Source organism: Symphalangus syndactylus, chromosome 9, assembly GCF_028878055.3.
Source record: "Symphalangus syndactylus isolate Jambi chromosome 9, NHGRI_mSymSyn1-v2.1_pri, whole genome shotgun sequence".
In the NCBI taxonomy this organism is placed as follows: Eukaryota; Metazoa; Chordata; class Mammalia; order Primates; family Hylobatidae; genus Symphalangus; species Symphalangus syndactylus.
Window position 1 is genome coordinate 109228275 of NC_072431.2, and position 16322 is coordinate 109244596.

A 16322-nucleotide genomic window follows, 5' to 3' on the forward strand; every position below is an offset into this window, starting at 1 on the left:
AGACGGTGGGTGGCCGGGCAGAGGCGCTCCTCACTTCCCAGACGGTGGGTGGCCGGGCAGAGGCGCTCCTCACTTCCCAGACGGTGGGTGGCCGGGCAGAGGTGCTCCTCACCTCCCAGGCGGGGCGGCCGGGCAGAGGCGCTCCTCACTTCCCAGACGATGGGTGGCCGGGCAGAGGCGCTCCTCACTTCCCAGACGGTGGGTGGCCGGGCAGAGGCGCTCCTCACTTCCCAGACGGTGGGTGGCCGGGCAGAGGTGCTCCTCACCTCCCATACGGGGCGGCCGGGCAGAGGCGTTCCCCACCTTCCAGATGGGGTGGCGGCTGGGCAGGGGTTGCAATCCCAGCACCCTGGCAGGCCAAGGCAGGCGGCCGGGGGGTAGAGGCTGCCGCGAGGCCAGATCACGCCACCGCACTCCAGCCCGGGCAACACCGAGCACTGGGTGAGCGAGACTCCGTCTGTAGTCCCAGTACCTCGGGAGACTGAGGCGGGCAGAGCACTCGGCGTCAGGAGCCGGCGACCAGCGTGGCCAAGATGGCGAACGCGTGCCTGCATCCAAAGGAGAAAAGGCAGGCAGCGGTGGCGCGCGACGGCAGTCCCAGGCAGTCCGTGGCGCGGGCAGCAGCAAACCGAGTAGATTGCAGCCTGGGCCAGAGAGGGAAAGAAAGAAAGAAAGAAAGAGAGAGAGAGAGAGAGGGAGGGAGGGAGGGAGGGAGGGAGGGAGGGAGGGAGGGAGGAAGGAAGGAAGGAAGCAAGCTTGCTGAGGATTTTTGCATCTATGTTCATCAGGGATATTGGTCTGTAGTTTCCTTTTTTTTTGTTATGTCCTTCCCTGGTTTTGGTATTAGGTGATACTGGCTTCATACAATGACTTAGGGAAGAGTCCCTCTTTCTTTATCTTTTGGAATAGTGTCAATAGGATTGATACCAATTCTTCTTTGAATGTTTGATAGAATTCAGCTGTGAATCTGTCTGGTCCTGGACTTTTTTTTATTGGCAGTTTTTTTTTTTTTGACGGAGTCTCTGTCGCCCAGGCTGGAGTGCAGTGGCATGATCTTGGCTCACCACAACCTCTGCCTCCCGGGTTCAAGCTATTCTCCTTCAGCCTCCTGAGTAGCTGGGACTACAGGCACCCACCACCATGCCCAACTAATTTTTGTCGTTTTAGTAGAGACAGTGTTTCACCATGTTGGCCGGGCTGGTCTCGAACTCCTGACCTCAGGTGATCTGCCCACCTCAGCTTCCCAAAGTGCTGGGATTACAGGTGTGAGCCACTGTGCCTGGCCATGTTGGCAGTTTTTTAAAATTACCATTTCAGTCTCTGCTTATTTTTGGTCTGTTCAGAGATTTTATATCTTCCTGGTTTAATCCAGGAGGGTTGTATGTTTCCAGGTTCATATTTCCAGGAATTTTTTCTTCTAGTTTTTCTAGTTTATGTATGTAAATGTGTTCATAGTAGCCTTGAATAATCTTTTGTATTTCTGTGGTATCAGTTGTAATATCTCCCATTTCATTTCTAATTGAGTTTATTTGGATCTTTTCTTTTCTTGGTTAATCTCGCTAATGGTCTATCAATTTTATCTTTTCAAAGAACTAGCTTTTTGTTTCATTTATCTTTTGTATTGTTGTTGTTTCAATTTAATTTATTTCTGCTCCAATCTTCATTGTTTCTTTTCTTCCGTTGAGTCTGGGTTTGGATTGTTCTTGTTTCTCAAGTTCCATGAAGTGTGATCTTAGATTGCCTATTTGTGCTCTTTCAGACTTTTTGATCTAGGCTTTTAATGCTATGAACTTTCCTCTTAGCACTGCTTTTGCTGTATCCCAGAGGTTTTGATAGGTTGTGTCACTATTATCGTTCGGTTCAAATAATTTTTAAATTTCCATCTTGTTTTCATTGTTGACCCAACAATCGTTCAGGAGCAGGTTATTTAATTTCCATGTATTTGCCTGGTTTTGAGCGTTCCTTTTGGAGTTGATTTCCAGTTTTATTCCAGTGTGGTCTGAGAGAGTACTTGATATAATTTTGATTTTCTTAAATTTACTGAGACTTATTTTGTGGCCTATCATATGGTCTGTCTTGGAGAATGTTCCATGTGCTCATGTATAGAATGTATATTCTGCAGTTGTTGGGTAGAATGTTTTGTGTCTGTTAAGTCCACTTGTTGTAAGGTATAGTTTAAGTCCATTGATTCTTTGTTGACTTTCTGTCTTGATGACCTGTCTAGTGCTGTCGGTGGAGTACGGAAGTCCCGTACTATTACTGTGTTGCCATCTATCTCATTTCTTAGATCTAGTAGTAATTGTTTTATAAATTTGGGAACTCCAGTGTTAGGTGCATATATATTTAGAATTGTGATATTTTCCTGTTGGACTAGCTCTTTTATCATTATATAATGTCCCTCTTTGCCTTTTTAAACTGCTGTTGCTTTAAAGTTTGTTTTGTCTGATATAAGAATAGCTATTCCTGCTTGCTTTTGGTGTCCGTTTGCATGGAATATCTTTTTCCACCCCTTTACCTTAAGTTTATGTGAATCCTGTGTGCTAGGTGAGTCTCCTGAAGACAGTAGAAATTTGGTTGGTTAATTCTTATCCATTCTGCCATTCTGTATCTTTTAAGGGGAGCATTTAGGTCATTTACATTCAATGTTAGTATTGAGATAAGAGGTACTATTCTATTCATCATGCTATTTTGCCTGAATACCTTTTTTTATTGTGTTGTTGTCATATAGGTCCTGTGAGATTTATACTTTAAAGAGATTCTATTTTGGTGTATTTTAAGGATTTGTTTCAAGATTTAGAGACCCTTTTAGCAGTTCTTGTAGTGCTGGCTTGGTAGTGGCGAATTCTCTCAGCATTTGTTTGTCTGGAAAAGACTGTATCTTTCCTTTATTATGAAGCTGAGTTTTGCTGGATACAGAATTCTTGGCTGATAATTGTTTTGTTTAAGGAGAATAAAAATAAGACCCCAATCCCTTCTAGATTGTAGGGGTTTCTGCTGAGAAATCTGCTGTTAATCTGATAGGTTTTCCTTTATAGTTTACCTGATGCTATTGCCTCACAGCTCTTAAGATTCTTTCCTTTGTCTTGACTTTAGATAACCTGATGACTATGTGCCTAGGTGATAGTCTTCATGCGATTAATTTCCCAGGTATTCCTTGAGCTTCTTATATTTGGATGTCTAGATCTCTAGCAAGGCCAGGGAAGTTTTCCTCAATTATTCCCTCCAATATGTTTTCTGAACTTGCAGTTTTTTTGTTTTGTGTTGTTTTGTTTTTGAGACAGAGGTTTGCTCTTGTTGCCCAGGCTGGAGTGCAGTGGTGCAATCTTGGCCCACTGCAACCTCTGCGTCCCAGGTCTAAGCAGTTCTCCTGCCTCAGCCTCCTGAGTAGCTGGGATTACAGGCATGCACCACCACACCCAGCTAATTTTGTATTTTTAGTAGAGATGGGGTTTTACCATGTTGATCAGGCTTGTCTCGAACTCCTGACCTCAGGTGATCCACTCGCCTTGGCCTCCCAAAGTGCTGAGATTACAGGTGTGAGCCACCACGCCTGGTCTCTAGAGGGTATTTAAACCCCAGAAAATTCTGTAACTGATGCTCTTGAGCTACTTGCTTGAGCCCACTCCTACCCTATGGGGTGTGTTTTTATTTAAAATAAGTCTCTGCTTTTACTGCCTTGCTTTATGTGTTTTGTCCGATTATTTGTTCGAAACGCCAAGAACCTGGACAACTACCCTCAACCAGTAACACTATTGCTCATTTATTTCTGGTGTTCTTGGGTCTTACGGGGTTATAGACTGGGTGACTCCTGGAGGGGAAAGGGTGGCCAACATACAGTTACCTCTGTTTCATGTTTTTTGATATACAAGGCAAAGCTACTCTTAAAAGAACAGGTGACTCCCCAGGGAGTCAAGAGTGGTTACTGGGCATGACTTCTTCCCACTCATGGCCACAAACAAAAACAAGCCCAGAAGGAGCACAAACAGGGGCCCTATGGGGTGTGATGCCTACCCTTTGCTGCCAAGTTGTGTCTATGGAGATATTTTTCCCTGTTCTAATTGCAGTGGTTGAACAATCTTTGTTTTCCAAAAGGGGAGGAGGTACTCCAACCTTCCCAGACTAGATAGTTGTTTTTCTCTCATGTGTTCCTTTTTTTTTTTTTTCCTCCTGTATGTTCTGATCCAGGAGAAGGAACCATAGATGCATCTCATTGCTTACAAGTTCTATTTCATTTACTTTGCTGTGGCATTGGGAACTTGGCAACTAAGGCTGCATCAGAGCATTGCAGGAAACTTGGCTTTTGTGTCATTAACACAACACTGGGTGCCAAAGATAGAGAATCATTAGTGCACTAGAAGTATAGATACCCAACTTTCCAGGTCCACATAATAGCAGTGAGGGGGTTCGGTTGGAACCCATTAAGTGGGGGAGAGTTCCACCTAACAAGTGATAGTCTGGGGAGATGGCAGTGAGGTTTTTCTGGGTAGGCCTTATGGACTCGCTTTTCAATCAGCTGTAACTCTGCCTCAGCCTCCTTTGTTAATTGTTGAGGGCTAGTGAGACTAGGATCTCCTCTAAGGATAGAAAATAGATTACTCGTGGCATAGGTAGAAATGCCTAGAGCAGGTCATATCCAATTAATGTTCTTTAGTCATTTTTGAAAGTCATTTAATGTTTTCAATTGATCTCTACGTATGGTTACTTTGTGTGGCACAATTGTAGTGTCATTTACTAAGGTCCTCAAGTAGGAGTAAGGAGTAGTAGTCTGCAGTTTGTCAGGAGCCAGGCAGTCCTGGCTATAATTAAAGTGGCATGAAAAATCAAGTTTTGCAAGTGATCATAACATTGGAGTAACATTTCTCGAGTGGGGGCAGCACAAATTGTGTTGTCTATATAATGAATAATGTAACCCTGAAAATTTTTTACGAATAGGTTCAATTGCTTGCCTTACATAAGTCTGGCAAATTGTTGGACTGTTTAACATGCCTTGAGGCAACACTTTCCAATGAAAATGCTTAGCAGGCTGCCGGTTGTTTACTGCAAGAACTGTAAATGCAAACCATTCAGTCTTGCTTAGCTAAGGGGATAGCAAAGAAACAGTCTTTTAAATCTATGACTATTAAAGACCAGTTTTTTGGAATCATAGCAGGAGAAGGCAGTCCTGGCTGTAATGTCCCCATAGGTTGTATAATTGAATTAATGGCCCTTAAGTCAGTTAACATTCTCCATTTACCTGATTTTTTCTTAATTATGAAAACTGGAGAATTCCAAGGGGAAAATGTTGGAGCTATGTCTTCTTTTTCTAATTGTTCAGTAACGAAGTCCTCTAAAGCCTCCAGTTTCTCTTTACTCAGTGGCCATTGTTCTATCCAAATTGGCTTATTTGTTAACCATTTTAAAGATATAGGTTCTGGAGGCTTAAAAATGGCTGCCATCAAAAATGATAATCCTAAACCTTGGTGGGAACTTTGTCTTTCTGCTTGAAGCGGTTCCTTTAAACTTTGCAATTTTTTTCCTAGTCCCATACCAGGAACATACCCCATTTTATGCGTCATATGTTGATTTTGAGGGCTGTATCATTGCTCTGGAATTAGAACTTGTGCTCCCCATTGTTGTAATAAATCTCTCCCCCATAAATTTATAGGTACAAAAGTTATAATTGGTTGAATAGTCCAGGTTGTCCACTGGGCCCTTCACAATGCAAAATATAACTACTTTGATATACTTCAGGGGCTTTACCAACTCCAACTATGTTAAATTGAGCAGGTGGAATTGGCCACGTGGACGGCCAGTGCTGTAGAGAAATGATTGAAATGTCCACTCATGTATCTACCAAACCTTTACATTTCTTTCCCTGAATAGTTATTTCACAGGTAGGATGTTTATCAGTAATTTGATTCACCCAATAAACTGCTTTGCCTTGTTTATTTGTGCTTCCAAATCCTCCTGTTCATTTAATTTCACTTTTCCCCATTTCCACATATGGCACAATCAGGAGTTGTGTTATATGCTGTCCTGGCTCTGCTTTCCAGGGAACAGAAGTAGATATAACAATTTGAATTTCCCCATTGTAATGTGAATCAATGACTCCTGTTTGTACTTGCACTCCTTTTAAATTTAAACTAGACCCGTCTAGAAGTAATCCTATTGTCCCCACTGGCAAGGGTCCACAGACCCCTGTTGGAACTTTTTTGCAGAGGTTCCCCAGGCAGAAGGCTCCACAGCTTTTGTGCAGCATAAATCTACTGCGGCACTACCGGCTGTGGCAGGGGACAGACATTGTATAGGGGTGAGGGAATGGCCTGAGCTGGAAATGCCCCGGTTTGGAACCAGGCTGGGATGGGCCCCTCATGTGGCATTTCCCGAAATTGAGTTTCCATCCTTATCAAATTTAGAATGATGCTGATTGGCCCAATGTTTTCCTTTTTTACACTTTGGGCATGCACCTGGTTCATACTGATTGATAGCCTGTTTAAACTCTTTAATTAATTTAAAGGGAAAAGGCTCAAATATAGCTATAATAATTCTCTGTTGATCTGGGGGGCATATCCTAACAGGGAACTGCCAAGCCTCTATATCACCCTCTCTTTTTCTTTTTTTTTTTTTTTTTTTTGAAACGGGTCTCACTCTGTCACCCAGGTTGGAGTGCAGTGGCACGATCTCTGCTCACTGCAAGCTCTGCCTCCCAGGTTCACGCCGTTCTCCTGTCTCAGCCTCCCAAGTAGCTGGGACCACAGGTGCCCACCACCACGGCCAGCTAATTTTTTTTGTATTTTTAGTAGAGACGGGGTTTCACTGTGTTAGCCAGGATGGTCTCGATCTCCTGACCTCGTGATCCACCCACCTCAGCCTCCCAAAGTGCTGGGATTACAGGCGTGAGCCACCACTTCCGGCCTATATCACCCTCTCTTCTAGCTTGCTGGATTCCTGCCTGAATAGAACTGACAGCAGTCACTCGAAGAGCTGCTCGAACAGTCACTGGGGCAACTACTTTTTGCCCAGTGTCCTCCAGAAAAGAAAGATCTGGAGGGTCAGGCCACTCTTTTTCTTCAAAATAAGGAGGGGATGCAGAAGGGTAGGGATGAACTCTTCCTCCTTTGCCTCTTTAGCTTTAGCTGGCAAACAAACCTGCTCTGTTACCTCTTCTGTTACTTCGTTATACTCTCCTTCCTCCTCATCATCAGTGTGAAAAGGTTCCAAGGTGGAATGAACCAGAGCCCACACTTGTCCCATTGTTACCCTGATGCTTCTGAGCTCCCCTTCTTACTCACTACAGGGATTGCTTAAGAGTACTCGGGTGTCCTCCAGCTCAGTTCCACATTCTGCAACCATTGCTCCCGCGATCCTTCAACCTGGGTTCGAGCCCCACTTGCTGAGACTGGCTCCATCGTGGAGACCCTAACCCAGCGGTACTAGAAGAATTAAAGACACACACACAGAAATATATAGTATAAAGTGGGAAATCAGGGGACTCACAGCCTGCAGAACTGAGAGCCCCAAACAGAGTTTGACTCACATATTTATTGGCAGCAAGCCAGTGATAAGCATTATTTCTATAGATTATAGATTAACTAAAAGTATTCCTTACAGGAAACAAAGGGATGGGCCAAAACAAAGGAATGGGCTCTGGCTAGTTATCTGCAGCAGCAACATGTCCTTAAGGCACAGATTGCTCATGCTATTGTTTGTGGTTTAGGAACACCTTTAAGCGATTTTCCGCCCTGTGTGGGCTAGGTGTTCCTTGCCTTCATTCCAGTAAATCCACAACCTTCAGTGTGGGTGTCATGGCCATCATGAACGTGTCACAGTGCTGCAGAGATTTTGTTTATGGCCAGTTTCGGGGTCAGTTTATGGCCAGATTTGGGGGCCAGTTCCCAACACATGGCTGTAATCCCAGCTACTCAGGTGGCTGAGGCACGAGAATCACTTGAACCTGGGAAGAAGAGTTACAGTGAGCCAAGATTGCACCACTGCACTTTAGCCTGGGTAACAGAGTGAGAGTCTGCCAAAACAAAACAAAACAAAAAAACAAAGAGTACCTGAGACTGGGTAATTGTGAAGAAGAGAGTTCAATTGACTCACAGTTCCACATGGTTGGGGAAGCCTTAGGAAACTTACAATCATGGCAGAAAGCAAAGGGGAAGTAAGGCACATCTTACATGGCAGGAGAGAGACAGCAAGGGAGGAAATGCTACACACTTTTAAATCATCACATTTCATGAGAACTCACTACTGTGAGAACAGCCTGGGGGAAATCCGCCCCCAAGATTCAACCGTCTTTCTCCCCCAACATTGGAGATTATAATTCAATATGAGATTCGGGTGGAGATACAGAGCCAAACCATATTATTCCACCCTGGCCCCTCCCAAATCTTATGTCCTTCTCACATTTCAAAACACAATCATGCCTTCTCAATAGTCCCCCAGAGTCCTAACTCATTCCAGCATTAACCCAAAAGTTCAAGTCCAAAGTCTCATCTGAGACAAGGCAAGTCTGTTCTGCCTAGGATCCTGTAAAATAAACAAGGTAGTTCCAAGATACAGTGGGGGTATAGGCATTGGGTAAATGCTGTTATTCCAAATAGTAGAAATTGGCCAAAACAGCCGAGTGCAGTGGCTCATGCCTATAATCCTAGCACTTTTGGAGGCCAAGGTGGGTAGATCACTTGAGTCAGGAGTTTGAGACCAGCCTGGCCAACATGGTAAAACCCTGTTTCTACTAAAAATATGAAAATTAGCCAGGAGTGGTGGCACACACCTGTATTCCTAGCTACTGGGGAGGCTCAGGCAGGAGGATTGCTTGAACCTGGGAGGTAGAGGTGGCAGTGACCCAAGATCATGCCACTGGACTCCAGCCTGGGTGACAGAGTGAGACTTCATCTCAAAAAAACCCCCAAAATAACAACAACAACAACAAAAACACAAAGGGGCTACAGGCCCCATGCAAGTCCAAAACCCAGCAGAGCAATCATTAAATCTTAAAGCCCCCAAATAATTTCCTTTGACTCCATGTCTCACATCCAGGGCACACTGATGCAAAAGGTGGGCTCCCAAGGCCTTCGACAGCTCCACCCCTGTGACTCTGCATGGTACGGCCCCCTTGGGGGGCTTTCATGGGCTGGCATTGAGTGCCTGTGGTTTTTCCAGGCACATGGTGCAAACTGTCAGTGGATCTATCATTCTGGAGTCTGGGGGACAGTGGCCCTCTTCTCACAGCTCCACTAGGCAGTGCCCCAGTGGGGACTCTTGCGGGGGGGGCTCCAACTTCACATTTCCTCTCCACACTGTCCTAGTAGTGATTCTCCATGGGTGCCCTTCCACTGCAGCAGAATTCTGCCTGGACATCCAAGCATTTCCATACATCCTCTGAAAACTAGGTGGTGGCTTTCAAACTCTTGCCTTCTGTGTACCCACAGGTACAACACCATGTGGAAGCCACCAAGGCTTGGGGCTTGCACCCTCTGAGGCCACAGCCTGAGCTGTACCTTGGCCCCTTTGAGCCATGGCTGGAGCTGAAGTGGCAGGGTACCATGTCCTGAGGCTGCACTGAGCAGTGGGGCCCTAGGCCCAGCCCATGAAACCATTTTTCCCTCTAGGCCTCTGGGCCTGTGATGAGAGAGGCTGCTGTGAAGATCTCAGAAATGTCCTGGAGGCATTTTCCCCATTGTCTTAGTGATTAACATTTGGCTCTTCTTTACTTATGCAAATTTCTGCAGCCAGCAGCTTGAATTTCTCCCAAGAAAATGGGTTTTTCTGTTCTACCACATAATCAGGCTGCAAATTTTCTAAACTTTTATGCTCTGCTTCCCTTTTAAACGTAGGTTCCAATTTCAGACCATCTCTTTGTGAACACATATGACTGTACACTGTTAGGAGCAGCCAGGTCAAATCTTGAACACTTTCTTGCTTAGAAATTTCTTCCACCAGATACCCTAAATCATCTCTCTCAAGTTCAGAGTTCCACAGATTCCTTAGAGCAGAGGCACAATGCCACCAGTCTCTTTGCTAAAGCGTAGCAAGAGTGACCTTTGCTCCAGTTCCCAATAAATTCCTCATCTCCATCTGAGATTACCATCTCAGATTTCATTGTCCATATCACTATCAGCATTTTGGTCAAAACCATTCAACAAATCTCTAGGAAGTTCCAAACTTTTCCCACACCTCCCTGTCTTCTGAGCCCTCTAAACTGTTCCAAACTGTGCCCATTACCCAGTTCTAAAGTCACTTCCACATTTTCAGGTATCTTTATAGCAGTACCCTACTCTTGGTACCAATTTTCTGTGGTCTGTTTTCACAATGCTATAAAGAAACTACCTGAGACTGGGTAATTTATAAAGAAAAGAGATTTAATTGACTCACAGTTCCACATGGCTAGGGGAGCCCTCAGGAAACTTACAGTCATGGTGGAAGGCAAAGGGGAAGCAAGACACATCTTACAATGGTGGTATGAGAGTGAGTTAGCAAAGTGGAGAAGTGCTACACACTTTTAAACCACCAGATCTTGTGAGAACTCAGTCACTATGATGAGAACAGCATGGGGGAAATCCGCCTTCATGATTCAGTCACCTCCCATCAGGTCCCTCCCCCAGTAATGGAAATTACAATTCAACCTAGATTTGGGTGGGGACACAGAGTCAAACCATATCAGAAGGGTGGTGGGGAACTGATGGGGGAGAGTGGGGATGGTGAAGGGGTATAAAAATAGAATGAATTAGGCCCATTATTTGATAGCACAATGGAGTGACTATAGTCAATAATTTAATTGTATATTTTAAAATAAAGAGTGTAATTGGATTGTTTGTAGCTCAAAGGATGCTTGAGGGGATGGGGACCCCATTCTCCATGTTGTGCTTATTTCACATTGCATACCTGTATCAAAACATCTCCTGTACCCCAGAAATATATACACCTACTATGTACCCACAAAAGTTAAAAAGAAATTCTGAAATGCCCACCAGACATTGACATTCAATAGATGAGAACCATTCCAACATTTTGGGATTTTAAACCTCACATTAAGCTCACTATTTAAGCATGTATTCCATTCATATGTACTTAACCTTTTTACTTTTAACAATTGTATCTAGCCCACCTCCCAGAACCGAGATACCATGCAAAGCTAGTCACCATTTAAAGCTATTTTAACCATTTTAAAGCCTATGAACACCAGTGATTTACCCATGTAAAAATTTTTAAATTTTAGAAGACACAACATTCTCTTCAAACTAATAAGCTTAGACTAGTCTTATTTATGAGTGCTCTTTTATTTATAAGCCAGTTTGATAGCATGCTAGACACAATGCCCATCACGATACCTGTATATACACCTAAACAAACACATTAAATAAAACGACTTATATAAGACAGCTGGATTCAAGTTATTTACACAATTGGAACCCATCTACCTAGCCAAATGTTGTTTGCCCAGATAGGTTTGGAAGACAGGAAGAGGCAGGGAAGGGGATCCTACAGCATCAAATAAGGAAGGGACGGTTCAACCTGCATTGCTCAAGGGGAGATTCTGGAGTCCCTGAGCTGCTGGAGAGCTCACCCAGCAACCAAGACACCAAAGAAAAATGTTTGGGCAGCCACTTATCTGCTACTGTGGGAAGCTGTCAGGCCAAGGGGCTGAGAACTTTAGTAACCTTACTTGAGCAAGCAGCTTGTTGGGGCTAGTGGAAGAAGGTTAGCTCTACTATTGATAGGGAGCCTTTTCCTCTCTCACTGGGGATGGTTAGGATGCTGTGATTGCCAGTGGCCACACTGATCGTGGCCCAGGGACCAGTGAGTCCAGAGATCTTTTCTGGGCATCCCAGATGCCGATCTCACAACGCTTTCTTGGGATGGGTAATTCTGAGATGGCAGGGGGCTTAAAGCAACTGTTAACAATTGCACTTTTTGGCTATTTCTTTCTTTTTCTTTTTTTTTTTTTTTTAACCTCTTTTGCTCCATCCCTATTGTTGTAAACTTTAAAGGCCAAATTTGAGTTGGCTCATAGGGATTTGAGGTCCCATTGCTGCTTTCTGTAGCTTCCTCCTAATGTCAGGGGCAGACTGAGTAATAAAATGTAACACAGGAGAGCTTGCCTTTCTGGGGAGTCTGAATCTGCATTAGTATATTTCCTGAGTGCCTCAACAAAATGACCCTGAAACAGAGGGATTTTTATCTTTTCCCTGAGTTATTTTTCTAACTTTGTCATCAGTAGCTGGCTTAACCACATACTTTTTTCTCCACTTTTTTCCCCCATGGCACAACAAGCAGACGACAGTACTTGCAAGTCATGACAAATTAAATCAAAGAACATGGTCAACTTAAACTCCTCTGAAAACTGGCCAAAGTTCTCCTTGTATAAAGCCAAATTAGACATAAAAAATGGCACATGCACTCCAGGTGTTCCCCCATCTCCATGGGCTACCTCCCACAAGGGACACAGTTTGACTTTAGGGGCAGCCCCACTCCTGGTGGTACTGGTTGGGCGTATTTTCTTGGGCAGTTGGGGGTATAGGCTGAGGCTAGTTGGAAAAGGGGGAGAGGTGCCTGATGACTTTGGGGTGGAATCCTTTGTTAGAGAACTGGTGGGACCCCCCTCACAACTAGGGGACTGAAGAGATTCCGGGGAGGGCATAGATCTTCTAGGGGGAGCAGCTAGGCGAAGATCCCTTAGATATGGCTTTCTGGTGCCTTAACTAATGTGAGCCAGTGAAGGGTCATAATAGCCCTCTACTGTACATAAGGGACCTCTTCCGATTTTCCTTCTTTTTTACCGAATAAGTCCAGTTGTAAAGTATCATAGCATATAGAACCATGTTTAGGCCATATCTGTTGGTTTTATAATTTGTGTTGAACCCAAACGGTTTTGCAATGGAAAATGAATTTTTCTTTAAGCTGAATTAGCCTGAAGGGCATCCTAGTGGTGAGTTATCTGGAATACTCATCATTGTCCCCATGACTAACAAGGATTTTTACTTACACAAATTTTTCTAAGCAAGAGGGAAAGTAACTAGACCCTTGTTATTTTTCCCTTTTATATTCCCACTCCCTGTAGAGAAGGTGTAAGTATAGGTAGGAAGGCATTACAAAAGTGGATTACAAGCCACAAAAGGGCAGTAGAATGTTGAGCTTAAATTCCACAAAGAGTGAGGATTGTTTAGAGAAGGCGGCTAAACACATGGAGACTGGAAGAGAGGAAGGGAAGGGGGTAAGCAGCGCTGCCTGAGGAGAGACCGCAGAGGCCCTGACTTGCCAGAGACCCTTCCTAGTTGTGGAGACACCAAAAAAAAAAAAAAAAAAAAGTTCAGGTGGCCACTCGTCTACCGCTGTTAAATGGTTGTCCATCAAGCCAGGGGCCTAGGAACTCCTGGTCCGTTTGATGAAGAGGGGCTTGAGCAAGGCAGTTGTAAGACAGAATGCAGTAAGGGGCTTGCAACTGGCTGTCAGGAAAACAGTAACTTCTAACTTCAGGGCAGAAAAAGTTGAGACCAATATTCCCTCAGTGGGTGGGGCTATAACCTACAATCCTAGAGGGAATGACGATCCTAGAGGGAATGTCAATCCTGAAAACCCCAGAGCATCTGGAAGTGGCCTGTAATACCGATGCTGGAAACCCAGAGTGTCTGTTTCAGCCAATGAGGGTCCCCTCACCAAATGCCAAAAACCTGGGGGCACCAAGGGAGTGGCCAACAGTGAACCCAAGACCAAGTTGGGGTCATAGAACAATGTGACTCTGGTGTCCCAGAGTTGACGCAACAGAGCACAACTAAACGTCCTGCCTTAAACGATTGCCTAAATACAGTTGACAGCAAGTCAAAAGGAAACATAACGCTTCAAATGAAACAAATTTTTGGACTCTTAATAAAAATAAAATGATTGGTGGAACAATAAAATGGAGTCAGAGAAGAAAGGACGGGGGGAAGGGGTCACAAGGATGTGCCTCAGGGCACTCAAATGGTGGGGACTTTTAATCACTTAGCCGAAGGCTTTTTATTCCCCGGATCACTAGATGTTATGGAGTAGGGGGAGAGGGGACAATTACCCATCCATAGGAGCCAAATGGCACCAGCCAGTCTTTCATATGGGACGCTGGTGAAGGTCCCTCCAGGACCCCCCAACGTGGGCGGGCTCAGCTGTCACACAGGGGGCAAACATAGGGACTGGTAACCCACTGGCCTGCCATGGTCAGAGCTCACATGAGGCAGTGACATTGTGGCCATTAGCGTGTCTGCTTGGCCTGCCGCCTGCCAGGGAAAATGATGGCTCTGAAAAGAGCCTTTGGTTAGTGTTAGCAGCTCCTTATTGTTACAGCCTCAGTGTTACAGCTCTTGCAGCCTTGATCACAGACCACTTTGCGGTCTCTCGCTGTCTCTGCTTGGTCTTGCCAGTCTCTCACTGTCTTACCAGTTGCTGTCTCTCACAGGTGTCACCTCTCCACTGACCGCTGATTGCCACCATCTCTGCTGTCTCACCATCTCACCCGTCTGCTGACTGCCACCGTCTCCGCTGACTTGCTGCCTTTCATTGTCTTTTTCCTTTCATTGATCACCAGATGATGGGAGGGCAAGTGAGCCCCCAAACTGGGGCTTAGCCTGGGAAGGTTCTTAGCTTTGCCCAGGAAAGAAAATCCAAGGACGAGCCAGTGGTGTTAAACAGCAACTTTTATTGAAGCAGCAGTGTACACTTAAAAAATTTGGTAACAGAATATATCTTTTTTTTCCCCATTATGCTCTTCTAAGATCCTAATAAACTGCCGAGGTACTGGTCCTTGTGGAGCGGGGCTATCCCACAGGCAGTATGCTCAGAGCAGCAGCTCCAAGGCAGTGCTGCATTCAGATTTATACCCACTTTTAATTACATGCAAATTAAGGGGTAGACTATGCAGTAATTTCTGTATGTAAAGGGTGGTAACTTCCAGTTCATTGGGTCATTGCTGTGGAAAGGGGTGGTAACTTCTGGGTGTTGCCATTGCAATGGTAAACTGACATAGTACACTGGTGGCTGTGTCATATGGAAAACCACTTCTGCCCTATCCCTGTTTTAGCTAGTCCTCAATTTGGTCCAGTGCTGAGCCTTGCCTCTGGAGTCCAGTTCCACCTCCTACCTCATTATCTTGATAGTATTTCAGACTACTCAGGTAGAGTGAATTACATCTGCAAATCACGCATGAGCCAGCTTGTAGTTATGAACTTTTAGGGGAAATATGTCCCACTTTTCCACTTGGTACCAAGTTTTGAGATAGGCAATTTTCTTCGTAGTCCCCTGAGGAAGGAGTTGCGGGGCAGATTGATTTCTAGTTCACTTTAAGACTAAAGGGGCAAGGTGGGGTGTGGTGACTCACGTGTGTAATCCCAGCACTTTGGGAGGCCAAGACAGGCAGGTAACTTGAGGTCAGAAGTTTGAGACCAGCCTGGCCAACATGGTGAAAGTTAGTCTCTACTAAAGTTAATACAAAAATTAGCCGGGTGTAGTGGTAGGCGCCTGTAATCCCAGCTACTCAGGTGGCTGAAGCATGAGAATTGCTTGAACCCAGGAGGCGGAGGTTGCAGTGAGCCGAGATCGCACCACTGCCCTCCAGCCTGGGTGACAGAATAAGACTCCATCTCAAAGAAAAAAAAAAAGACTAAAGGGACATAACTTGATGCATGCCAGTTTTATGAAGGAAAAGTTTTCTGTTAGACTCTCCATCTTGGGTGGTCACTGAGTTTTATCTTTTTCTCTGTACTTCTTGAACCTGTGAAAATGAACCCTCAAGTTCATGTGGCTTGGCAAATGCCATTAAGCCAAAAGTGCCTTCTATCCTTTGCCTCTAGTTTTTGGCCTCTGTTGATTTCCCTTTTTTAAAAATCACTTTATTGACATACAAAAAGTTGTACAGCAGGTTCTCAAATAATGTTTCACTCACTGTTGTTTCTTTATAACATTGATAGGAAAAAATATTTTACTTTTATCATTTTTTTAACTTTTTATTTTTATAGAGACAGGGTCTCTGTCCCCCAGACTGGAGTGTGGTGGTGTGATCATAGCTCCCTACAGCCTCAAAATCCTGGGCTCAAACGGTTCTCCTACCTCAGCCTCCTGAGTAGCTGGGACTACAGGTGTGTACCATCTTGCCTGGCTAATTAGTCCAGATAATTAATTTTAATTAAATGAATTTTTTAAATTTTTGTTTTTGTAGAGACGGGGTCTCCCCGTCTTGCCTAGGCTGGTCTTGAACTCCTGGGCTCGAGTGATCCTTCGACCTCAGCCTCCCAAAGTACTGGGATTACAGGCGTGAGCCGCTGCACCTGGCCAGGGGAGAAAAAAAGTTGATTCAGGTCAGGACCACTGTC

General features: G+C 44.7%; 1 protein-coding gene across 18 annotated transcripts in view; it reads left to right on the forward strand.

The window, feature by feature from the left end:
- CIMIP2B (ciliary microtubule inner protein 2B) overlaps positions 1-16322 on the forward strand; it is a 42825-nt gene that overhangs the window by 16808 nt on the left and 9695 nt on the right. For 10 of the 18 annotated variants that reach the window (XM_063609796.1, XM_063609795.1, XM_063609798.1 and 7 more), the window contains one exon: positions 14414-14686. The exons of 7 other annotated variants lie outside the window; for them this stretch is intronic. The gene's annotated coding sequence lies outside the window, so the exon portion shown is untranslated. Of the gene's footprint in view, positions 1-14413; positions 14687-15917; positions 16089-16168; positions 16308-16322 lie in introns of those variants that run through there. One more of the 18 variants, XM_063609791.1, reaches the window with a different exon arrangement.